Raw genomic sequence first — 21,776 nt, forward strand, 5'->3', positions numbered from 1 at the left:
GATTTGAAAAATACTTGAAAGCAGCATGATTTGCAGGAGGTTTTCCATAGAAGTCAATGGTAGAGGGGTAAAAATCCATTGACGAGTAGGAGGTGTATCTGGAATAAATTTGGTGGAGTTTCTGCCACAAAAAAGACCTGTTTTCAGCTGTGAATTTCACTGCTGATCTGCCACTGGTCTGACATACTGTATAGTTGCCAGGAGTTATTTTTTCAGCCTCCGTTCAGAAGCATGAAGCTGCTGCAGAAACTTCTGCAAGCGATCTGCCACATTTAAAAGTACCTGAGAGATTCAGAACTTGGTTCAGAACTTCAGGGTTATCTAGTACAAATTCAATCCTGAAATTGTAAAATGAGTGTTTGAAGATAATGCTAGCTAATCTCTAGCTCTAGGACACCCAGGATAAAAGAGGGCTGAAAATGCTTGCATCTCCTCTTACAAAAATATGCATCTTTCTTCAACAGATGTCTTTTTTCAGCCTTATAAACTAACTGGGGTATAGTCACACTTGCCAGATCTGCTATGGATTTTCCATAGTAGAAATTACTCAGTCGATCTGGCCAAAAGTGGCAAAAATTGGTGACCGTTTTGCTGCGGATATCAGTGTGAAAATGCTTGGAATTTGCCACAGATTTCATCCTCTGCATTAATATTTTTTTTATCTGCATCACATAACAAGTTATATGCAAACATTTTTAGAGAAAATTTCTGCAGCTAGTGGATGAATCACATCCACTTCACTGCCTACTGTAAACCTTCCATATTCCATTCACAATGCCACTGTAGAAAAATCTGCAGTGTTTACACTGCCAGTGTGATTAAACTCCCTGAATAATTGTGCCATGCTGAAGATGTGTATTATGAGTGGAGATATCCCAAGTGGTCTTTGAAATAGGGATATGCATATGTGACTATATACCCTCAGACAGGTTATCATAAAATGCTGTGTATATGTGTGTGAATCCGCACTGTATTTATTTATAAACTGCACTGCACTGCTGTGGGGATGTCCTAGGCATAATAGCTGCCCATGAGGGTTTCATGGTTAGAGTGAATGCAGAACACCTCAAACGCTGTTATGTAGAGAACCAGCAACTTTGTGTGATAGCTAGCAAGTGGGGGTGAACAACTCTTGCAAAAAGACATACTGTTCTAGGGATCTACATAGAGGTTTAAGCAGTAACTCTTGCAGAATACGAGAATGTTGAGCAGAGGCAGCTGATGGTAGGTAGCACTTGCTATCCCTGTGATAGGTCAGAAAGAACAGGCCAGCCAATTTGCCAGGGAAATGCCTGAGTACAGAGTGTCGTACCAGACTCTGAGCAGAGTCAGTGTTTGCAGATAGCTGTGGCTGGGAGCTGTGGTTGTGTTTGTGTGCAGCATGAAGTGGATCCGCTCCTATGATCACTTCTGTGTAAGGTGTACGATGTGTGGAGAGAAGCTTCAGTCTATATCAAGCAGCGTTGAGCCATCTTCATAACTGCCTCTGAGTGGGATGCTCCATGGAAGAGTTGTTGCCCATTGAGTTGGGTGCAATGCTAGGACTAGAGCTCATATCTTCTTGTCACTAGTAGAGGCTTTGAGACAGTGAAGCCCTGTGCCAACATATTATGTGTAAACATCAAAGTTGTTGCCTCTTGTGAGATTCTTGTAACTGCCAAGCTTATTGCCCCATGTGAGTCCAATAAAACAACTATTACCCTCATTCTATCCTTGATCCTTGAATGTGGAACTAATGTCCACTACTTACTGGTCAAACAGATCCTGATAAGAGCTAACATCTTTTACTAGCATACAATTTATTTGTACCGGGCAGAATAGAGGGAAAACTGGATTCATTGATTTGCCAGGTCATGCATAAAGCTGACCCTATGCATTAGACGTGTGCTGGCCGAACCTGCCAATTTCAACCATCTAATATGTATGGGGGCCACCCTACTCTCTCCACATGGCAGATACCGGGGGTATAGGGAAGATAAAGATTGTGCTCTTGTATTTAACTGCTCATCCCTTTTATTCTTGGAAAGCTATGCCTCTCAACTTCCCATTCAACTTCTTGGATGGTCAAAGAGGGACACTTAGGGTTTATTGTGTGAAAGAATAATATTTCCTGTAAATTGATATACTTGAATAGTTTTCTTTTACACAATAGAGCAAAAATGTCTGAATATAGAAACTTCAAAAAATTTCTAAAATCCAAATCACATCAAATAATGAAACAATATACAAGGCAGGCTCTAATATACAGATAGGAACCAGGCAAACACTTTCTGGATCAATATGGAAGTGTAATAATTAAAATCTATACATCATATCAAAAAGAGGGACATGTAAAGAGAAAAGAAGGACAGGGGAAAGTAGGGATTGTCCCTCCAAAAGAGGGACACGTGGAAGTTCTGTGCTTGTGAATTGGGATGGGGGTGGGCGAAATAACTGTTGAAAGAATGAGCATTTGTTTGACAGCCATCTAATGTGTATAGCCAACCTAAGAGGTAGGTCCTGATGGGTATTTAAAGTGGTCCCATCGGCACTTTCTGTCTGTGTGTCACCGCCAGATCTCTGAGAAGTTCTGACAGATGTTCTTCAGTTTTGATTTCACTTTGACATCTCTTCTCCCTCTCCCAGCTGTCATCTATTAGCAGTGATTGTCTCCCTTTATATCCCCTCCCATACTGCCTCACTTTGCGGTTTTTACAACTTCCTGGATGGTGCTCACTGCTAGATGTTGCCACTGCTGGCTCTTCAGATAAGTCTGTTCCTTTATTTGTGTTTTCCTGTTGGCTTTATCCTAGGTGACCCTGACTCCCTCCGTATTAAGTGCAGGGAGCCAGTGGTCATATCCCCTCACTATTATAGGGGTTTCAGGTGTCACTCAGTCTACGTACGTGGAGGTGCAACTTTCTATCACAGAGATCTTTGCATGGGCTGAGCAGTCAGGGAGAGCTATAGGGCTTTAATAGGGCTCACCCTTTTGTTCCTTAGTTTTGGGATCAAGTCAGTTGGATCTTTATTTGTTACTTCTTGTTTTCTGCAACACCATCCGTAACATTATAAACCGCCGAAACCGTCTTAAGCATGGATCCAGTTTCACTTTTGACTGAACGCATGCAGGGTCTTTCACTGGAGGAAGAAGATCTCCGTAAAACTGTATCTCAGTTTCAGGTGACTGGTTCAGCTTGCGTTCATGGAGTTTGTTCTGAGCCGAAGATCTCGCTGCCGGATATGTTCTCCGGGGGTAGTGAGAATTTTGTTTGTTTTAGAGAGGCTTGCAAACTCCATTTTCGCCTACTTCCCCATTCCTCTGGTGATGAGGAGCAGAGGGTGGGGATCATCATCTCGCTGCTCAGGGATAACGCTCAGTCTTGGGCCTATTCGCTGCCGGTGGGGTCACGGCCCCTCCGATCAGTGGATGAATTTTTTGCAGCCCATGGTCAGATATATGATGACCCGGACCGTATTGCTCTGGCTGAATCTAAACTGCGTCTTTTATGCCAGGGTAAACAGTCCGCTGAGATATACTGTTCAGAATTTCGGAGATGGGCAGCTGATACTGGTTGGAATGATGCTGCGCTCCGAAGTCAATTTTGCCATGGTCTTTCAGAGGGATTGAAAGATGCATTTGCCTTTCATGAGAGACCTACCTCCTTGGAGTCTGCCATGTCTCGGGCCGTTTGTATTGATAGGCATCTTAGAGAGAGAGGAGAGATCACTCCTTCCTGTCATACTCAGTCCAAGGACAGTGGGACGGTCTCATTCAGTGCACAAGGGTCTCAGTCTCTCTCAATCCCCTCTGAGGAGGAGCCCATGCAGCTGGGTTTGCTTGCCTCAAACAACAGAGGATTCAGCTCTCAGAGGAGGGGTTGTTTCTGTTGTGGAGGTATAAATCATTTGGCAAATGTTTTTCCCTCTAGAAGATTCAGGGAAAGTTTTGAGGATAATAAAGAAACTAAAAAGAAAAAATCCTCTCAAAACTTTCCATCTGTTACCATTGGCAAGGTTGATGTGGAAATTGAAGCTTTTCCTATCGCTTGTAGTTCCCGTTTTGTCCTACCTGCTAGGGTGGCGCTAGAGAGCAAGAACATTTTTTGTGAGATTTTTGTAGATAGTGGAGCCGCTGTCAATCACATTGATAATCAATTTGTTATAACACATGGTTTCCAGGTGTGCACTTTAGAAAAGAACATACCTGTTTTTGCTATTGATTCCGCTCCACTTTCTCAAAAATCGTTAAAGGGCATAGTTCACAATATCCGTTTGACTGTGGGTGAGGCTCATGTTGAGGATGTGTCATGTTTTGTCCTAAGCGGGTTACCTACTCCTCTAGTGTTGGGGCTACCCTGGCTCACTAAACATAACCCCACCATTAATTGGCAAGCGAGGCAAATAAATGGTTGGAGTGACTTTTGCGGAGAGAATTGCCTCTCGACGTCTCTTTCAGAGGTTTCTACTAAGACGGTACCATCTTTTCTCTCTGAATTTTTGGATATGTTTTCTGAGAGTGGTGTTCAGGAGCTGCCCCCTCACCGGGAGTACGATTGCGCTATTAATCTCATCCCAGACGCCAAGCTGCCTAAATCTCGTTTATACAATCTCTCCCAACCTGAAAGGGTCGCTATGCGTACTTATCCCTCTGAGAGCCTGAGAAAGGGACACATACGACCCTCGAAGTCACCTGTTGCCACAGTTTTTTTCTTTGTTAAGAAAAAAGATGGTTCTTTAACCCCTTCACGCAACATCACGTACATGTACGTGGGGGAATGTGGTGCCTTACCGCATCCCCACATGCATGTATGTGATCGGCTTTCACTGTCAGCGCAGGGACCGAAGCGCTGAAGGTTCAGTGAAGCCGGCATGCTGGGGTTGCTAGGCAACCAGAGAAGCCGGAAGGAGCTGTATTGGACCCCTGACCCGCCCACGATCGCTGTGATTGGTCCAATACTGTAGAGGGACCAATCGCAGCGCATCGGGGCAGGTAAGGGGGGCTTAGGGAGGGACTGTGTGCCTCTCCTTCTCTGATCGTCGCCATTCCTGTCAGGGAAGCGATCAGAGAAGGAGAGTGTGACAATCTGCTGTACCTTCCCGACCTATGACGAGTATACTAGTCATGGAGCACTGCTACTTAGCGCTCCATGACTAGTATACTTGTCATCGCATTTAACTGTCACCATGTCTGCAGAAATGGTGACAGCGCTGAGTGCCGGCTGTTACACACAGCCAGGCACTCAGGCTCAATGCCGAGGGGGGTCCTGTGACCCCCCCCCCGTATCGGCGATCGCTGCAAACCGCAGGTCAATTCAGACCTGCGGTTTGCACCGCTTTATGTAGATTCTGATCGCAGGGATCAGAAACCTAAAAATTGCCAAAGATCTAATTTGTTTAACCCCCCCTGCACCCCTGAATTCATTTATGTGGCGGGGTGCACGGGGGCGGTTTGTGGGCGGTGCGGGGCGGTGCGGCAGTTGCGGGAGGCGGGCGGTGCAGCAGGCGGGATCGCGATCCCCCGCCCGCCTTCCATTATAATAATCGTTGGTGTACAGTGGGTATACCAGGGTGTCAGCACATTGCTGACACCCTGGTATAAACGGCTGACATCGGTGATGCGATGTCAGCCGTTTAACCCTTTCCATACCGCGGTCCGTACGGACCGCGGTATGGAAAAGGTTAACAGCTCAGGGAGCTCCCTCCCTCTCCCATCGGAGGGCTGCTGTACCTTTGCAGCCCCCCGATGGAGGGAGAGAGCCCCCAGACAGCCCCCCCAGAGCCCCGTCCTTACCCTTCCCCGTCTGCGCAGTTCTGACCATAACTGAGCAGATGGGGAAGGTTCCCATGGCAACAGGACGCCTTCTCAGGCTTCCTGCTGTCCATGGTGTTGAACAGATCTGTGCTGAAAGCATAGATCTGTTCAGTGTAAGTAAAATATAGTACAGTGCAATATATATTGTACTGTACTGTATTATACAGACATCAGACCCACTGGATCTTCAAGAACCAAGTGGGTCTGGGTCAAAAAAAAAGTGAGAGAAAAAAAGGAAAAATCAAAAAACACATTTATCACTGATTAAACATGAGAAAAAAAAAAATTCCCTACACATGTTTGGTATCGCCGCATCCGTAACGACCTGATCTATAAAACAGTCATGTTACTTTTCCCGAACGGTGAACGCCATAAAAATAAAAAATAAAAAACTATGATGAAATTGAAATTTTGCCCACCTTACTTCCCCCAAAAAGGTAATAAAAGTGATCAAAAAAGTGGCATGTACGCCAAAATTGTAACAATCAAACTGTCATCTCATCCCGCAAAAAATAAAACCCTACTTAAGATAATCGCCCAAAAACTGAAAAAACTATGGCTCTTAGACTTTGGAAACACTAAAACATCATTTTTTTTGTTTCAAAAATGAAATCATTGTGTAAAACTTATATAAATTTAAAAAAGTATACATATTAGGTATTGCTGCGTCCGTATCGACCGGCTCTATAAAAATATCACATGACCTAACCCCTCAGGTGACCACCGTAAAAAAATAAAAATAAAAACGGTGTAGAAAAAGCAATTTTTTGTCATCTTACGTCACAAAAAGTGTAATAGCAAGCGATCAAAAAGTCATATGCACCCCAACATAGTGCCAATCAAACCATCATCTCATCTCGCAAAAAATGAGACCCTACTTAAGATAATCGCCCTAAAACTGTAAAAACTATGGCTCTTAGACTATGGAGAAACTAAAACATTTTTTTTGTTTTAAAAATGAAATCATTGTGTAAAACTTACATAAATAAAAAAAATTGTATACATATTAGGTATTGCCGCGTCCGTGACAACCTGCTCTATAAAATTACCACATGATCTAACCTGTCAGATGAATGTTGTAAATAACAATAAAAAAAAACTATGCCAAAAAAGCTATTTCTTGTTACCTTGCCGCACAAAAAGTGTAATATAGAGCAACCAAAAATCATATGTACCCTAAACTAGTACCAACAAAACTGCCACCCTATCCCATAGTTTCTAAAATGGGGTCACTTTTTTGGAGTTTCAACTCTAGGGGTGCATCAGGGGGGCTTCAAATGGGACATGGTGTCAAAAAACCAGTCCAGCAAAATCTGCCTTCCAAAAACCATATGGCGCACCTTTCACTCTACGCCCCGCTGTGTGGCCGTACAGTAGTTTACGACCACATATGGGGTGTTTCTGTAAACGGCAGAGTCAGGGCAATAAGGATACAGTCTTGTTTGGCTGTTAACCCTTGCTTTGTTAGTGGAAAAAATGGGTTAAAATGGAAAATTAGGCAAAAAAATTAAATTCTCAAATTTCATCCCCATTTGCCAATAACTCTTGTGCAACACCTAAAGGGTTAACGAAGTTTGTAAAATCAGTTTTGAATACCTTGAGGGGTGTAGTTTCTTAGATGGGGTCACTTTTATGGAGTTTCTACTCTAGGGGTGCATCAGGGGGCTTCAAATGGCACATGGTGTAAATAAACCAGTCCAGCAAAACCTGCATTCCAAAAACCATATGGCGTACCTTTCACTCTACGCCCCACTGTGTGGCCGTACAGTAGTTTACGGCCACATATGGGGTGTTTATGTAAACGGCAGAGTCAGGGCAATAAAGATACAGTCTTGTTTGACTGTTAACCCTTGCTTTGTTAGTGGAAAAAATTGGTTAAAATAAAAAAATTAGGCAAAAAAAAATTAATTTGGGGACTTAATTTTTCCAGTGTCATGAAGTACAATATGTGATGAAAAAACAATCTCAGAACGGCCTGGATAAGTCAAAGCGTTTTAAAGTTATCAGCTCTTAAAGTGACACTGGTCAGATTTGCAAAAAATGACCTGGTCCTTAAGGTGAAATAAGGCTGTGTCTTGAAGGGGTTAAGACCTTGTCTGGATTTCAGGGAGCTGAACCATATCACGATTCGTGACCCATATCCGCTTCCTCTGATCCTGGACCTGTTTAACCAGATTGTTATTTTTTTTTCCAAATTGGATTTAAGAGGGGCATACAACCTGGTCAGGGTCAGAAAAGGGGACGAATGGAAGACGGCCTTCAATACGCCTGAGGGCCATTTTGAGAATTTGGTTATGCCTTTTGGTTTGATGAATGCTCCAGCCGTCTTCCAACATTTTGTGAACAGCATTTTTTATCATTTAATGGGGAAATTTGTACTAGTGTATCTAGATGACATTTTGATTTTTTCTCCTGATTTCAAAACTCATAAGGACCACCTACGTCAGGTCTTGCTCATTCTGCGGGAGAATAAATTGTACACTAAACTGGAAAAATGTGTGTTTGCGGTTCCAGAAATTCAATTTCTGGGTTTTCTCCTTTCCGCTTCTGGTTTTCGCATGGACCCCGAGAAGGTCCGCGCTGTGCTTGATTGGGAGCTTTCTGAGAATCAGAAGGCGCTGATGCGCTTTTTGGGTTTTGCCAATTATTACAGGAAGTTCATTTTGAATTATTCCTCTGTTGTTAAGCCACTCACTGATATGACTAGAAAGGGGGTAGATTTCTCCTCCTGGTCGGTAGAGGCGCGTAAGGCCTTTTCTAGTATCAAAGAGAGTTTTGCTTCCGCTCCCATCTTGGTACAACCTGATGTCTCTTTGCCCTACATTGTTGAGGTGGACGCTTCTGAGGTGGGTGTGGGTGCGGTCTTGTCTCAGGGTCCCTCTCCTGCTAAATGGCGTCCGTGTGCCTTTTCTCGAAGAAACTCTCCTCCGCAGAGAGAAATTACGATGTGGGAGATAGGGAGTTGTTGGCCATCAAGTTAGCTTTTGAGGAAGTGCGCCATTGGCTAGAGGGAGCCAGACACCCTATTACCGTGTTTACCGACCATAAGAATCTGGCCTACTTGGAGTCAGCCAAGCATCTGAACCCGAGACAGGCCAGATGGTCTTTGTTCTTTTCAAGGTTTAATTTTGTTGTCACGTTCCGCCCTGGGGTTAAGAATGTGAAGGCGGATGCCCTGTCACGTTGTTTCCCGGGAGGGGGGAACTTTGAAGACCCAGGTCCCATTTTGGCTGAAGGGGTGGTGGTCTCTGCTCTTTATCCTGAATTGGAGGCAGAGGTTCAGGCAGCCCAGGCAGAGGCTCCTGATTTTTGTCCTCCTGGGAGGTTGTTTGTGCCTCTCGCTTTACACAAGGTTTTTAAGGAGCACCACAATACTTCCCTTGCTGGGCACCCGGGGGGTAGAGCCACAGTGGATCTCATTGCTCAGAGATTTTGGTGGCTGGCGCTTCGTAAGTCGGTTGAGGGTTTTGTGGCAGCCTGCGAAACCTGCTCTCGTGCCAAAGTCCCTCATTCACGGTCATCGGGTCCTCTCCTCCCGTTACCCATTCCTTCCCGTCCTTGGACACATCTGTCCATGGACTTCATTACAGACCTGCCTCGTTCCTCGGGGAAGACTGTGATTCTAGTGGTGGTGGACCGTTTTAGCAAAATGGCGCATTTCATTCCTTTTCCTGGGTTGCCCAATGCTAAAACGCTGGCGCAGGCATTTATTAATCACATTGTCAAGTTGCATGGTATTCCTTCAGACATAGTCTCTGATAGGGGCACGCAGTTTGTTTCCAGATTCTGGAAGGCTTTCTGTTCTCGCCTGGGGGTTCGGTTGTCATTCTCTTCTGATTTCCACCCGCAGTTGAATGGCCAGACAGAGCGCGTCAATCAGAATCTGGAGACATATCTGCGCTGTTTTGTGGCGGAGAATCAGGAGGATTGGTGTTCCTTTTTGTCTCTTGCAGAGTTAGCTTTAAATAACCGTTGTCAGGAGTCCTCTGATAAGTCACCATTTTTTTGGTGCATATGGGTTCCATCCGCAGTTTGGGACATTCTCTGGAGAGGGGTCTTCTGGTTTACCTGATGAGGACAGATTCTCCTCGTCTTTGTCATCTATTTGGCAAAAGATTCAGGAAAATCTAAACAGCATGAGTGAGAGATTTAAGCGTGTGGCGGATAAGAGACGTGTGCCTGCTCTGGACCTGAATGTTGGTGATCTGGTGTGGTTGTCTACTAAGAATATCAAATTGAAGGTTTCCTTCTGGAAGTTGGGTCCTAAGTTTATTGGGCCTTACAAAATCTTGTCCGTCATCAATCCCGTTGCCTACCGCCTTGATCTTCCTCAGACTTGGAAGATCCATAATGTTTTTCACAAGTGCCTATTAAAAGCTTATGTCCAACCCACTGAACCCTCCTTTTTGCCTCCGCCGCCGATTATGGTTGATGGTAATCTTGAATTTCAGGTCTCTAGGATTGTGGGCTCTCGTATTACCCGCGGTTCTCTTCAGTACCTCGTTCATTGGGAGGGTTATGGTCCTGAGGAGAGGATGTGGGTTCTAGTGGGGGTACATTAAGGCCACTGGCCTTATCAGGGCATGCCATAGGTCCCATCCTGAGAAGGTGGGCTCTGAGTGTCTGGAGTCCACTCGTAGAGGGAGGGGTACTGTCACCGCCAGATGTCTGAGAAATTCTGACAGATGTTCTTCAGTACCTCCTGCATGATGTTCTTTTGTTTTGATTTCACTTTGACATCTCTTCTCCCTCTCCCAGCTGTCATCCATTAGCAGTGATTGTCTCCCTTTATATCCCCTCCCATACTGCCTCATTTTGCGGTTTATACAACTTCCTGGATGGTTTTCACTGCTAGATGTTGCTACTGCTGGCTCTTCAGATAAGTCTGTTCCTTTATTTGTGTTTTCCTGTTGGCTTGATCCTAGGTGACCCTGACTCCCTCCGTATTAAGTGCAGGGAGACGGTGGTCATATCCCCTCACTATTATAGGGGTTTCAGGTGTCACTCAGTCTAGGTACATGGAGGTGCAACTTTCTATCACAGAGATCGTTGCATGGGCTGAGCAGTCAGGGAGAGCTAAGGGGCTTTAATAGGGCTCACCCTTTTGTTCCTTAGTTTTGGGATCAAGTCAGTTGGATCTTTATTTGTTACTTCTTGTTTTCTGCAACACCATCCGTGACACTGTGTGCCCTATAGAATTCTGTACTTAGCTGCAGAGACAACAGCATTTAGATTTTATTTTATATTGAGTTACAGCAACATATTTTGTTAGGCTAAAAAAAAAATCTGTCTATTCATCTGTCTATCACCAATTATCCTGCAATTTGATCCAGTGGAGGGGGAAAAAAAACTATGAGGTACAGGCCAATTTTCCTCATCTTATGGGGGGGGGAAAAAATTCCTTCCAGACTCCATTCATAGTAACATAAAGTAGTTTGTAAGGCTGAAAAAACACAACTGTCCATCCAGTTCAGCCTGTCATCAGTAATCAGAATAAGTCCCTGGATCAACAACCCTTTTCCTTAAATGTAGTAACTATAACCTGTAATATTATTACACTCCAGAAATGCATCCAGGCTTCTCTTGAACTCTTTTAGTGAATTCGCCATCATAACCTCTCAGTTATTAGATCTCCCCTTGTTTCTTTTCTTACCATATAACCCTAATTTTGAAAATCTTTCTGGGTACTTTAGTCCACCCATTCCAGTTATTACCTTAGTTGCCCTCCTCTGAACCCTCTCCAGCTTTGCTATGTCTGCCTTGCTCACAGGAGCCCAGAACTGTACTCCATGTGTGGTCTGACTAGTGATTTGTAAAGTGGCAGGACTATGTTCTAATCACGGGCATCTATTCCCCTTTTGATGCATCCCATTATCTTATTGGCCTTGGCAGCAGCTGCCTAACACTGGTTTCTACAGCTTTTCCATGTCAGTGTTACCCAGTGTTTTACCATTTAGTATGCACGGGTGACTTGCATTATTCCTTCCCATGTGCATAACCTTACATTTGTCAGTGTTAAACTTCATCTGCCACTTTTCTGCCCATGCCTAAAATATTTTACTGTGCAAGCCTTCTACAAGATCTGTAGTGTCCCACTCCCGTACGTATGGTCCACTCCAAATTGTTGTGTAATATGATGTTATTTTACACTATTTCTTTGTCTATGCTGCTAAATCCATATTTCAGGCTGGTAACTTGCACTATACACTACTTATATAGTGCAGACATTGGAAGTGAAAGGGGGAGTAGAGAATAGGAGTGGAGGAGTTAGGCCTAGCCAGGGCCGGACTGGGACAAAAAATAGGCCCGGGCATTTTTGACTGAGCAGCCCAATCACATGTCCCCCAACAGGCCCCACCCCCTTGCAGTCTAGGGGGCGGAGCAAAACCCAGAAGCACAATTGAGGGGCAGGGCCAGCCACCAGTAAGATAGGAAGGCTTCAGCCAACACACAAGCTTTGCACCAACCAACATACAGATCTTGCAGCAATATAGGAAGCTACAGAAAAGTCTTATAATATCCTCAGTGGATCTCAACCTCCCCATCCTCCACACGCTGTACAGGTCAGTGCCCCCGAAATAGCACTCACAGCACGCACTCTCCAGCAACTCTGGCAAATACCACCTATTCCGTACAGGGTGGGTTTACATGTGCGTTATGCCATTCCGTTATAGGTTCCGTTTCAAACGGAATATAACGGAATGGCCAGATGGAATGCAAAACGGAAACCTTTAAGAGGCATTCCGTTTTGCTCTGTCCTAATAGAAGTTTATGAAAAAGCATAACGGATCAGTCTGGGTCCACTTATGCAAGATGGAAAACAAAGTCCTGTCGACAGGACTTTGTTTTCCGTCTTGCATAACAGGAGCCAGATGGATCCGTTTTGATTCCCATAGACTTTTAAGAGGACGGAGAACAAACGGAAAGCCTCTTGCAGAGTCTGCACTGTAGGAGAGAGATAGCAGTGGCTGTGAAGGGAAAAGTTCCAGAGCACACAATGACAGCCCCAGAGCCTTTCTGCCTCCTGACCAACCGTATGCTGCCACAGCGCCATCCCAGCCTGCAGGACATCAGAGAGGCCTGGGGTCCACATTATAGCACCACTACATTTACTTATTATCAAAAAGCATCATACATAACCAAGCAAAAGCCAGAATATAATAAAAGACAAAAACATTAAACTACATTTATAATAAAACAATTTACTTACAAAAGAAGCTATTCAGTCGTCTGCTGTGCCGTCCTCTGCTTGCTTCCACTAATTATTTGCCATCCTTTCTGTCTCTCCTCAGTGCACAGGCGCACTGTTATGGGGGATCTGTGGATGACAGTATGACACACTGTTATAGGGGACCTGTGGATGACACACTGTTATAAGGGACCTGTGGATGACACTGTTATGGGCATCAGTGGATGACACACGGTTATGGGGGCATCTGTGGATGACGCACTGTTATGAGGGATCTGTGAATGACACTATTATGGGGGCATCTGTGGATGACACTATTATGGGGGCATCAGTGGATGACGCACTGTTATGGGCATCAGTGGATGACACACAGTTATGGGGGCATCTGTGGATGATGCACTGTTATTAACAGTGATTCATCCACAGACCCCCCCCCCCCCCCAATAACAGTGTCATCCACATATATCCCCTTAATAGACTGTTAAGGGGATATCTGTGGCTTGCATGGCACTGTTATGGTGGCATCTGTGGATGACACTGTTATGGGTGGCCGGGGGGATCTGTGGATGACACACATATATGGCAGCACAAGCATCTTGTGCTTTATATATGTGTCATCATCCACATGATCCACAGATATCTCCCCCCCCCCCCATAACAGTGTCCCTCCCTATTGTAAGACAGACCCCGCCGTTCCTTATGTAAGTGAGCTATTGAGCTTGTAAATAAACTTGTGCAAAGTATATGAGTAGTTAGTAACTACTCATATACTTTGCACAAGTTTATTTACAAGCTCAATAGCTCACTTACACAAGTTACTATCTAATAATCTATCACTATCACTAACTTACTGCCTGGGACAGTCAGGACTCCGATTGTATTTACAAGTACAAGTTCAATTCACAGTTTTTCTTTTTCACAGACAGTAGTCAGTGCTGCAGTGCACAAAAGACTGTCATTCACAGTTCACCACATCCATTCACTGTGGGCATGGGCAGGCGTCAGCAACAGCCAGTTGGGCACTACTGGGGCGGGCAGGCAGAAGCTGATGGCTCCAGTCCCGCTCTTCAACATTCAAACTAGGCGGCCGGCGGCAGAGTAATGTGACATGACGTCACTCACTACGTAAACCTCCATGCGCATGCTCCTCCCACTTTATTAATGAAGGCGGTGCAGGCGCGTGACGTCGGAGTGAGTGATGTTACGCTGCCGGCCGCGATGGAGATGGAGTGACGGAGGCGAAGCACAGGAGGCGGAGCAGTGGGGGTAGACTGTCTCTACTCTACAGACTCAGACAGTCAGTATGTGTCTTCTTTGTGTCACTCATGATTAAGCTGTGCGGCCGGGGCTGGCAGGCGGCAGAGCAGGAGGCGGAGCAAAGGGGTGTGATTAGGCCATACCCGGCACACCCACTTGAGCCCTGAAGCGGCCCCCCTGAGGCGGCCCGGCCCACCGGGCAAATGCCCGGTCTGCCCTATGGCCAGTCCGGCCCTGGGCCTAGCCCAGGAGAACTAACTGGTTTCAACCATTGAGTCCAAGGATCAGGACTATAGGATCCTACACTGTAGGGTACCCTTTCGGGGTATCAAGTGGATTATTTACTTTGAAGAACCCAACCTTTTCAAATAATGAAGCAGAGTGTTTGCTTGCCATGAGATCGCCTGTCACGACCATGGTCATGGTCGTGACTCCTGATCCGCATGCAGTTGCCTGCGGTTAGGTTTTTGTCAATCACATTGTGAGGGCAGCTGGACTGTTGCCTCATATGTGGTTGCCGCTGGCAGCAAGTTTGTACTTGGCAGTATAGCAGCCTGAGCTGTTGCTAGGCAGCTTGCTGCAATCTGCATGCGGTTGCACCTGGCAACCTGTCTTTGTAGGTGTGCCTTTTTATATGTTTGGTGTGCACGAGGTTTGGGTGTGTGCACTGTGACATTTTCCCTTCACTGGTGGCTGCCCGAGGCAACGTGTTGTATTGTACATGTGGTGGCAGTGTCTCGGCCTTCTGGCTGACTCCCAGGACACGGTTGCCACGCATGTCGTTGACTGCGGTAACAGCTGCAGTGTGATAAGTGTTTGTACACTTCCCCTGTATGTGGCTGTCTTCCCTTCCCTGGTGTTGGAAGGGTTAACTTCCTTCCTAGTGTGTGTGCACTGGGTGTGTGAGTGTGGGTGTGGCTACTTGGGCCTATATAGCTTCTGCTGTGATTCAGAAGTCTGAGGGGTACTTCAGCTATGTAAGCTGGAGTCATCCTCCTTCTTATTTTCCATCTGCCAGTGAGGGCCACCCTTGTGGTCATAGATGTGTATATGTTCAGTTGATGTATACCTTTTGTTATTTAATGCAGCTATGGATCTGGGTTCCTGTGTGTGTATGTGTGTTGGCTGTGTCCATTTAAGTATGGTGTGGACATCAGCGTGTCAGTACAGGGATGCAGTCAGCAAGGCTGTGGCAGGTAGGTGGAACTAGTGCAGTTCACCTGCCATATCCATAGGTCTGTTTTTGTACCCCTTTTCTTTGCAGCTTGGCCAGTGAGACTCCTGTTCCTCCGTGCCTAGGAGGAACAGGTCGTCTTACCCTGCTCCTAGTTCAGGGCCACCCTGACGGCTAGCAGGAACTATTAGGTTCCGGTGTATGAGCCCTCCCACCGTCAGGGTTGGCTCATATGGTTAGGAGTCAGGGTCAGGTTAGGGACGCGATAGGAGGTGACCTGCTCCCTAATTCTGTCGTCCTGGCCAAGCAGCCAATAACATCTTCTGGCATCGCACGGCTGAGGGTGTTCCCCATCCTCAGCCGTGACATCGCCCTTGGGTTGTTGGATAATTGAACAAAAGACTATAGGGTGAAGGAAGGTCATTTATCAGACTCCAGACTCCTTTGCATCCGGTGGAGAGAGTCTAAGCTTCCGGCATCTCCACCATAATCAAGGACAGAAAGGCCTTCTGTCAGAATACTCATCTACAGAGGCTCTAAACTAATAGTGAAAGGTTGAGGGATCAGAGCAAGACCAGGAACCAAGCATAAGTAAGAACTCAAGTGGGCTGGAGGTGACCTATGCACTTCACCATAAATAGCCTGCTAATTTAGATTTTGCAGCTTTGCCCTTTTTGCTATCTGTATGAATGACAAAGTGATGTTATTTGTTCAACTACTGCCTCTCTCATCATTCTACTTCTCCTCCTCATTGCACCCTACGGTGCTAGCATCACGAACCAGGGGCCCAGTCGCACAAAGCACCTTACACCAATTACCATCAAGGGCACCTCAACCAACATCTGGCTGATGTTCCCTGCAACAGATAGTGCCCCAGAGGATTTCGTGCTGTCTTCCCATCCACTGCACTGCCGGCCCCAAGGGACAACTAAACCGTGAGTACTACTATCCTCTGCACCTTATCACTAGTACGCTCACGCGCGCATCCTCCATAGGGAGTCCCGACATGCTGCAGATCATTAATAAAAATATTGAAGAGAATAGGGCCTAATACTGACCTCAGTGGTACTGGATTGTAGTATTATGTTTTTTTTATCTAATATTTATTTTATTCCTTTTGTCATGTCATTTTGTACCTATGTCTATGCTATTATTTTCCACAAACATTATTATTATTATTATTATTATATGAATATTTTTACTGTAGGATAGAATATACAGCTAGCAGCTAAAGTGTGAGCAGCTAGAGTGTGTAGCTTCCATCTCGCAATCTGAGAAATACCATAAAAATGACTGAAAACCTGTGCCAGCCTTTGAAAGAAGCATTGGATCTTGCAGAAGGTTGAGGGCCATTACAAAGGGAGAGTACATGGACACAACGTCAGTGAAAGTTAACACATGTATTGTGGCTCTGGACACATTTGGTTAGGGATAAGCTTCAGGCATGCTGCCATACTACAGAGAAGGGATGGCCATCTGTTAAAAGACTACACCCCACATTTGGGCACTATAGTGCTATATTGAGAGAATTTGCACCCTTTGGCCAGAATTGGGAACTTTATTTGGATTACCTGGAAAGAGACTCTTTAACCTGGAAAGTCAAATTATAAAAAAGTACCACAGTGGTGGTTCACCAGTGCATAAGTGAAAAAGACATACAACAATAATAATAGATGCAGGGATATGACTGGGAGCTAGTCGTAAAGACTCCACTACGAGAGGGATGAGTGAACACAGGGCAGCAAAATGGGAGCAGTGGGTATGCCTATACTCTCCCTAAGCTCACCCTGGCTATAACCTCAGCCCAGGGACGTCCCCTTGTGGTGGAGATACGTTGTTTCGAGAGTTACTTGGAACACAAGATAGTCCCGAAAGGACTTCGTCTCCAGGTTAAACCGGCAGAACGTATCGTATCACCATCCCTCATAACCAGGTGGGAGGAACAACTGACACTTAGCTCACTGAACCTTATGCAAATTCTCCTTGATGAGGAGAAATTGATGTTTGAAAAAACATCTGCTAGCCTTCAGGAACAAATTGATATTGCCCTCACCTATAAAGACGACCCAGATTTCCCTAGACGGGAAGCTTCTCTCCAAGTGTCGGTTGAAAGGTTTCAAACTGTCATAAAAGAGAGAAAGCATAGACAGTTCCTCCGCGACCTCTCGGAATTTAGAGAGAATAGGGCCTACCAACAACAACCCACTGGCTCCGCACCTTTGGCGTCTGAGGTGTCCACATCTGAGGTGGACTCCTCCGACACCGAATTATTGGGTGGGAACTATAGGGGTAGAGGCACGACACAGACTGGGAGAAGAGGTAGACGACGATGGCAGAAGGGAGGAACAAGCGGGAGGGGTCGTCCGGGGGGGGTAAATTACTCCACCGGGCCAGCATCCTATCCCTCTGGCTCATCATCTCAAACAGCTGGTGCTGCCTCCAACAACTTTCCGTCGTCACATTCCCCTGCATGCGCCTCGGCGTCTTTTTTAGAGAAAAGTCAGATCCCTTACAATCTTCGGGGGGGGAACAAAGCCGACAGAACCTGAAGGATGGGCTCCAAGTTGTGAATCTATCATCACGGTCCCTAAGTGCACTTGAACTAGGGGTATTGAGCAAGGGTCTGTCTTTTGTTCCAACCACTAATTTCTGTCTATTCACGTGGATTAAGGACCTGAGCCTATTTGCTAGACGCCTTAAGTGGCACAAATTCTTTAGGGATAATGATAGACAAACATGTGCCAGACTCGGCCTGAGTGAATGTGATCTTGCCTCTTTGCAGACTCTCTGTGAACTGGGAGAGGAAGGTAGCCGGTGCCCAGGTCAGGGACCATATACCAGTCTTAAACCAACAAGTACAAAGATGCCCCCACCCATAAAATATGAGTGTGTGGACATATTCATGCAAATGGTGACGAGTGAGCTGGAGAGATTTGAGGGAATGTCTCCCCGCCACTTCAATCTGTCTCGAATGGAGATGTCAGCCCTGACTGCCCTGGAGAAAGATAAATCTATAATCATCAAACCCTCTGATAAGGGTGGCAATTTGGTCATTCTTGACCATGTAGCGTATCAGACTATGTGTTTGAATCTTCTGAAAGATAGGGAAGGTTATAGGGTGTTGGATACGAACCCCCTGACCCCCTTCTACGAGGACTTGAAGATCATCTTGACTGACGCTCTAGTAGACAGATTGATTTCGGCGGCTGAGTACAACTTTCTCCTTCCCGCTCACTCCACCATTGCTACCTTCTACGGATTACCCAAAATCCATAAGGGGGTTATACCCCTCAAGGGGCGCCCCATTGTCTCCGGGGTTAACTCCCTGACCCAGAATTGCGGGATCTACGTCGATCGCGTGCTGAGGGAGTTCGTCGTGTCTTTACCCTCATATACGAGGGACACGATGGACTTCCTCAGCAAGATCGACGCGATCAATATGGACAAGGACTGCATACTGGCAAGTATAGATGTCGAGTCCCTTTATAGCTCTATCCCACATACGAAGGGGATCTCTGCCACTGAATACTACCTGAAGACTAGGGACATCCACTGCAGGGCGCATAACACCTTTGTGCTCAGGCTCCTGGAGTTCACTCTGACCCACAATTTTTTTCTTTTCAATTTGCGGTTCTACCACCAGCTCAGGGGGACGGCAATGGGGAGCCCCTGCGCCCCCACCCATGCCAACCTCTTCCTGGGCTGGTGGGAGGACACTGTCGTGTTTCCAGATAGGGAGACCTGGTGGTCCGAGAAGATCACCTTCTGGACAAGATATATAGACGACATTTTCGTGATTTGGAAGGGTGGGTCAGAGGAACTCCAGGAGTTTGTGGGGTCCCTTAACAACAACGACGTTGGTCTGCGATTCACTTTTGAGTTTGACCATCACTCTATCCCCTTCCTTGATGTACGGATAACCAGGGAGGGAGAAAAACTCACTGCCAACTTATTCAGAAAGGACACCGCGACCAACTCGTTGTTGCATTGGGAGAGTCATCACCCACTACCGCTTAAACGCGGTATACCAAAGGGTCAGTATTTGAGGACCCGGAGAAACTGCTCCGAGGGTAAGGCGTTTCACACTGAGGCCAGGAAATTACAGACGAGATTCAGAGAGAGGGGATATCCTCAAACAGTCCTCGGAGGGGCGTTCCGGAACGCCGCAAGCAGGGAGCGTACCGAATTACTTGCCCCAAAACCTAAGGTACAGAGTGTACAACAACCTATACGCCTAATATCTGTATTCGACTGTGCAAATGTGGAAGTAATGTCAGTCCTGAAAAGGTACTGGCCAATTCTCCACATGGACCCTGACCTGAAGGATGTACTGACTAAGCAACCGAGCGTTACCTATAGGCGGGGGAGGAGCATAAGAGACCGCTTGGTTCATAGCCATTACATTGCACCGACTGGAGCCGGCACTTGGCTGGACCGGAAACCTTGCGGGATGTTTAAATGTGGCTCCTGCAAAGCCTGTGCGTTTATATCCATCTCTAAATCTAACATCTGCTCAGTAACTGGTCAAGCCTATGAAATCAGAGATTTCTACAACTGCAGAAGCAAGGGTGCGGTCTATCTATGCCAATGCCCTTGCCCCATGGACTACATAGGCAAAACTATCCGTGAGGTCAGGCGTCGAATCTGTGAACACGTGAACGACGTGGTGAAGAAAAAGATCACACCCGTCGCGTCACATGTAATTGATGTGCACGGTGGCGACCCTAAGTGCTTGCGATTTTCGGTCCTGGAAACCATCCCTTTATCTCCAAGGGGTGGCGACTGGGATCGTAAAATCCTCAAAAAAGAATGCATGTGGATTCACCGCTTTAGATCCCAGGCACCATTAGGGATCAATGAGAGACTCAAGTTCTCCTGTTTCCTATGATCTACTTCCCCCCGGGGACGTTTATTCATGGGGCCGTACGTTTTTCCTCTATCCCTCTGTCATAAAGTAGCGCCACTTCGGTAATTTTACCAATAGCCATGATAAAAGAAGTAGGATACTACTTAAAAGTATCCAGGTTGCACATTGCTTATCCAATGTGCCTTAGGTGTTTTATTTATGATAGTAATACACCTTTAGTGAAAAGTACAATACTGTATCATCAATAGCTCCCAGACCCCGCCCCCTTTCCCTAATAGAACGCCAGAATAATAAGCACTATGTTATATGTAACTGACTGGTTCAATGTAGTGAGCATCGTGCTGCCTTGCCTCTAATGTGACGATATCTGCGCTGAGTATAAGCGATTCGCCTGATGGAACGGATGGGGAGTGAGTCTGCGTTCCATAGAACAGGATGTGACTGCCCCATGCGTTCCACCTGGATGAGGCGCCGTACGGACCGGAAGTGACGCAACTATGCGTTCCACGCAACCGGATGTTAGTTCCGAGTGCGTTCCACGTGATCCGGCCGGCTCAGAATGCTCCGGTATGTACCCCTAACTACATGAGGGACGATTCGTGATTTGCATACACGATTCTCAGGCCGGAAGTAACACATACTAATCAGCATGAATCAGACACAGCTGGTGGGTGGCTACTTAGGGGAACGGGAGTGTGTGTGAATGAGAGGAGGAACAGGACGACACCAGGACGCAGCTCAAATGTAAGTCTGGACCATCTATTGAAAATTTACATCACTGTAGCATGTAGTGTGTTTCACACCATGCTTGACTTTCTGCTCACAGATCCCTAAGTGACGTATTGGCCCGTATCATGTGGGCTCTCTTTCCTCCTGACTGCACGGGACATTGAGTAAGTGCTGATTTGAAGGAGATATAGGGGACACAAATGCACTGTACTGTGTCTAGCACATGAACTGAGAGCATTTTTATTTCTTACAGGTGGGACATATCAAATGGGTCCCTTGGTCCTATGCCTAAACATCATCTGCGTCTCTGGTCCTGTTGCCTCACCTTATCTTAAGTATCTCTAACCTATCTTGTGTGATGGTTGTATTTCTGACCATATATTTCTTTCTGTGATGGTTGTATCTCTGACCACATATGCCCCCTGATGAACCTAGTGATAGGGGAAACGCGTTGGGGCTTCATTTAGAACCAACCTGGGAATGCATTGATTGTTGCACCCGGGCTCGGCTCTATAGGGTATAGGTGATATTGATCTAATTCACCCTTACTGTATCGGTCTTTATTGGTCCTTATCCATCCCAGTGGCCCTGTAAGAATTTTTTCACCAGGGACACATGACCACACCTACTTATGTTCTGTGGAGCAACTTTTGTTAATTGTAAAGAGGAGGGTAAACGCAGGGCAGTCAGCCCAGGAACGAGGACAGGGAGTCTCCACCACAAGGGGACGTCCCTGGGCTGAGGTTATAGCCAGGGTGAGCTTAGG

The 21,776-nt window shown here is 46.1% G+C and overlaps 1 long non-coding RNA gene across 1 annotated transcript; it reads left to right on the plus strand.

Moving 5' to 3' along the window:
• Nucleotides 1-20,980: 20,980 nt before the first annotated feature.
• Nucleotides 20,981-21,321, plus strand: LOC122920944. Its single transcript, XR_006386947.1, has 3 exons — nucleotides 20,981-21,025; nucleotides 21,108-21,174; nucleotides 21,264-21,321. It is a non-coding gene; the product is annotated as an uncharacterized LOC122920944 (long non-coding RNA).
• The last annotated feature ends 455 nt before the right edge of the window (nucleotides 21,322-21,776 follow it).

The sequence above is a fragment of the Bufo gargarizans genome, chromosome 10, assembly GCF_014858855.1.
Source record: "Bufo gargarizans isolate SCDJY-AF-19 chromosome 10, ASM1485885v1, whole genome shotgun sequence".
Classification (NCBI taxonomy): domain Eukaryota; kingdom Metazoa; phylum Chordata; class Amphibia; order Anura; family Bufonidae; genus Bufo; species Bufo gargarizans.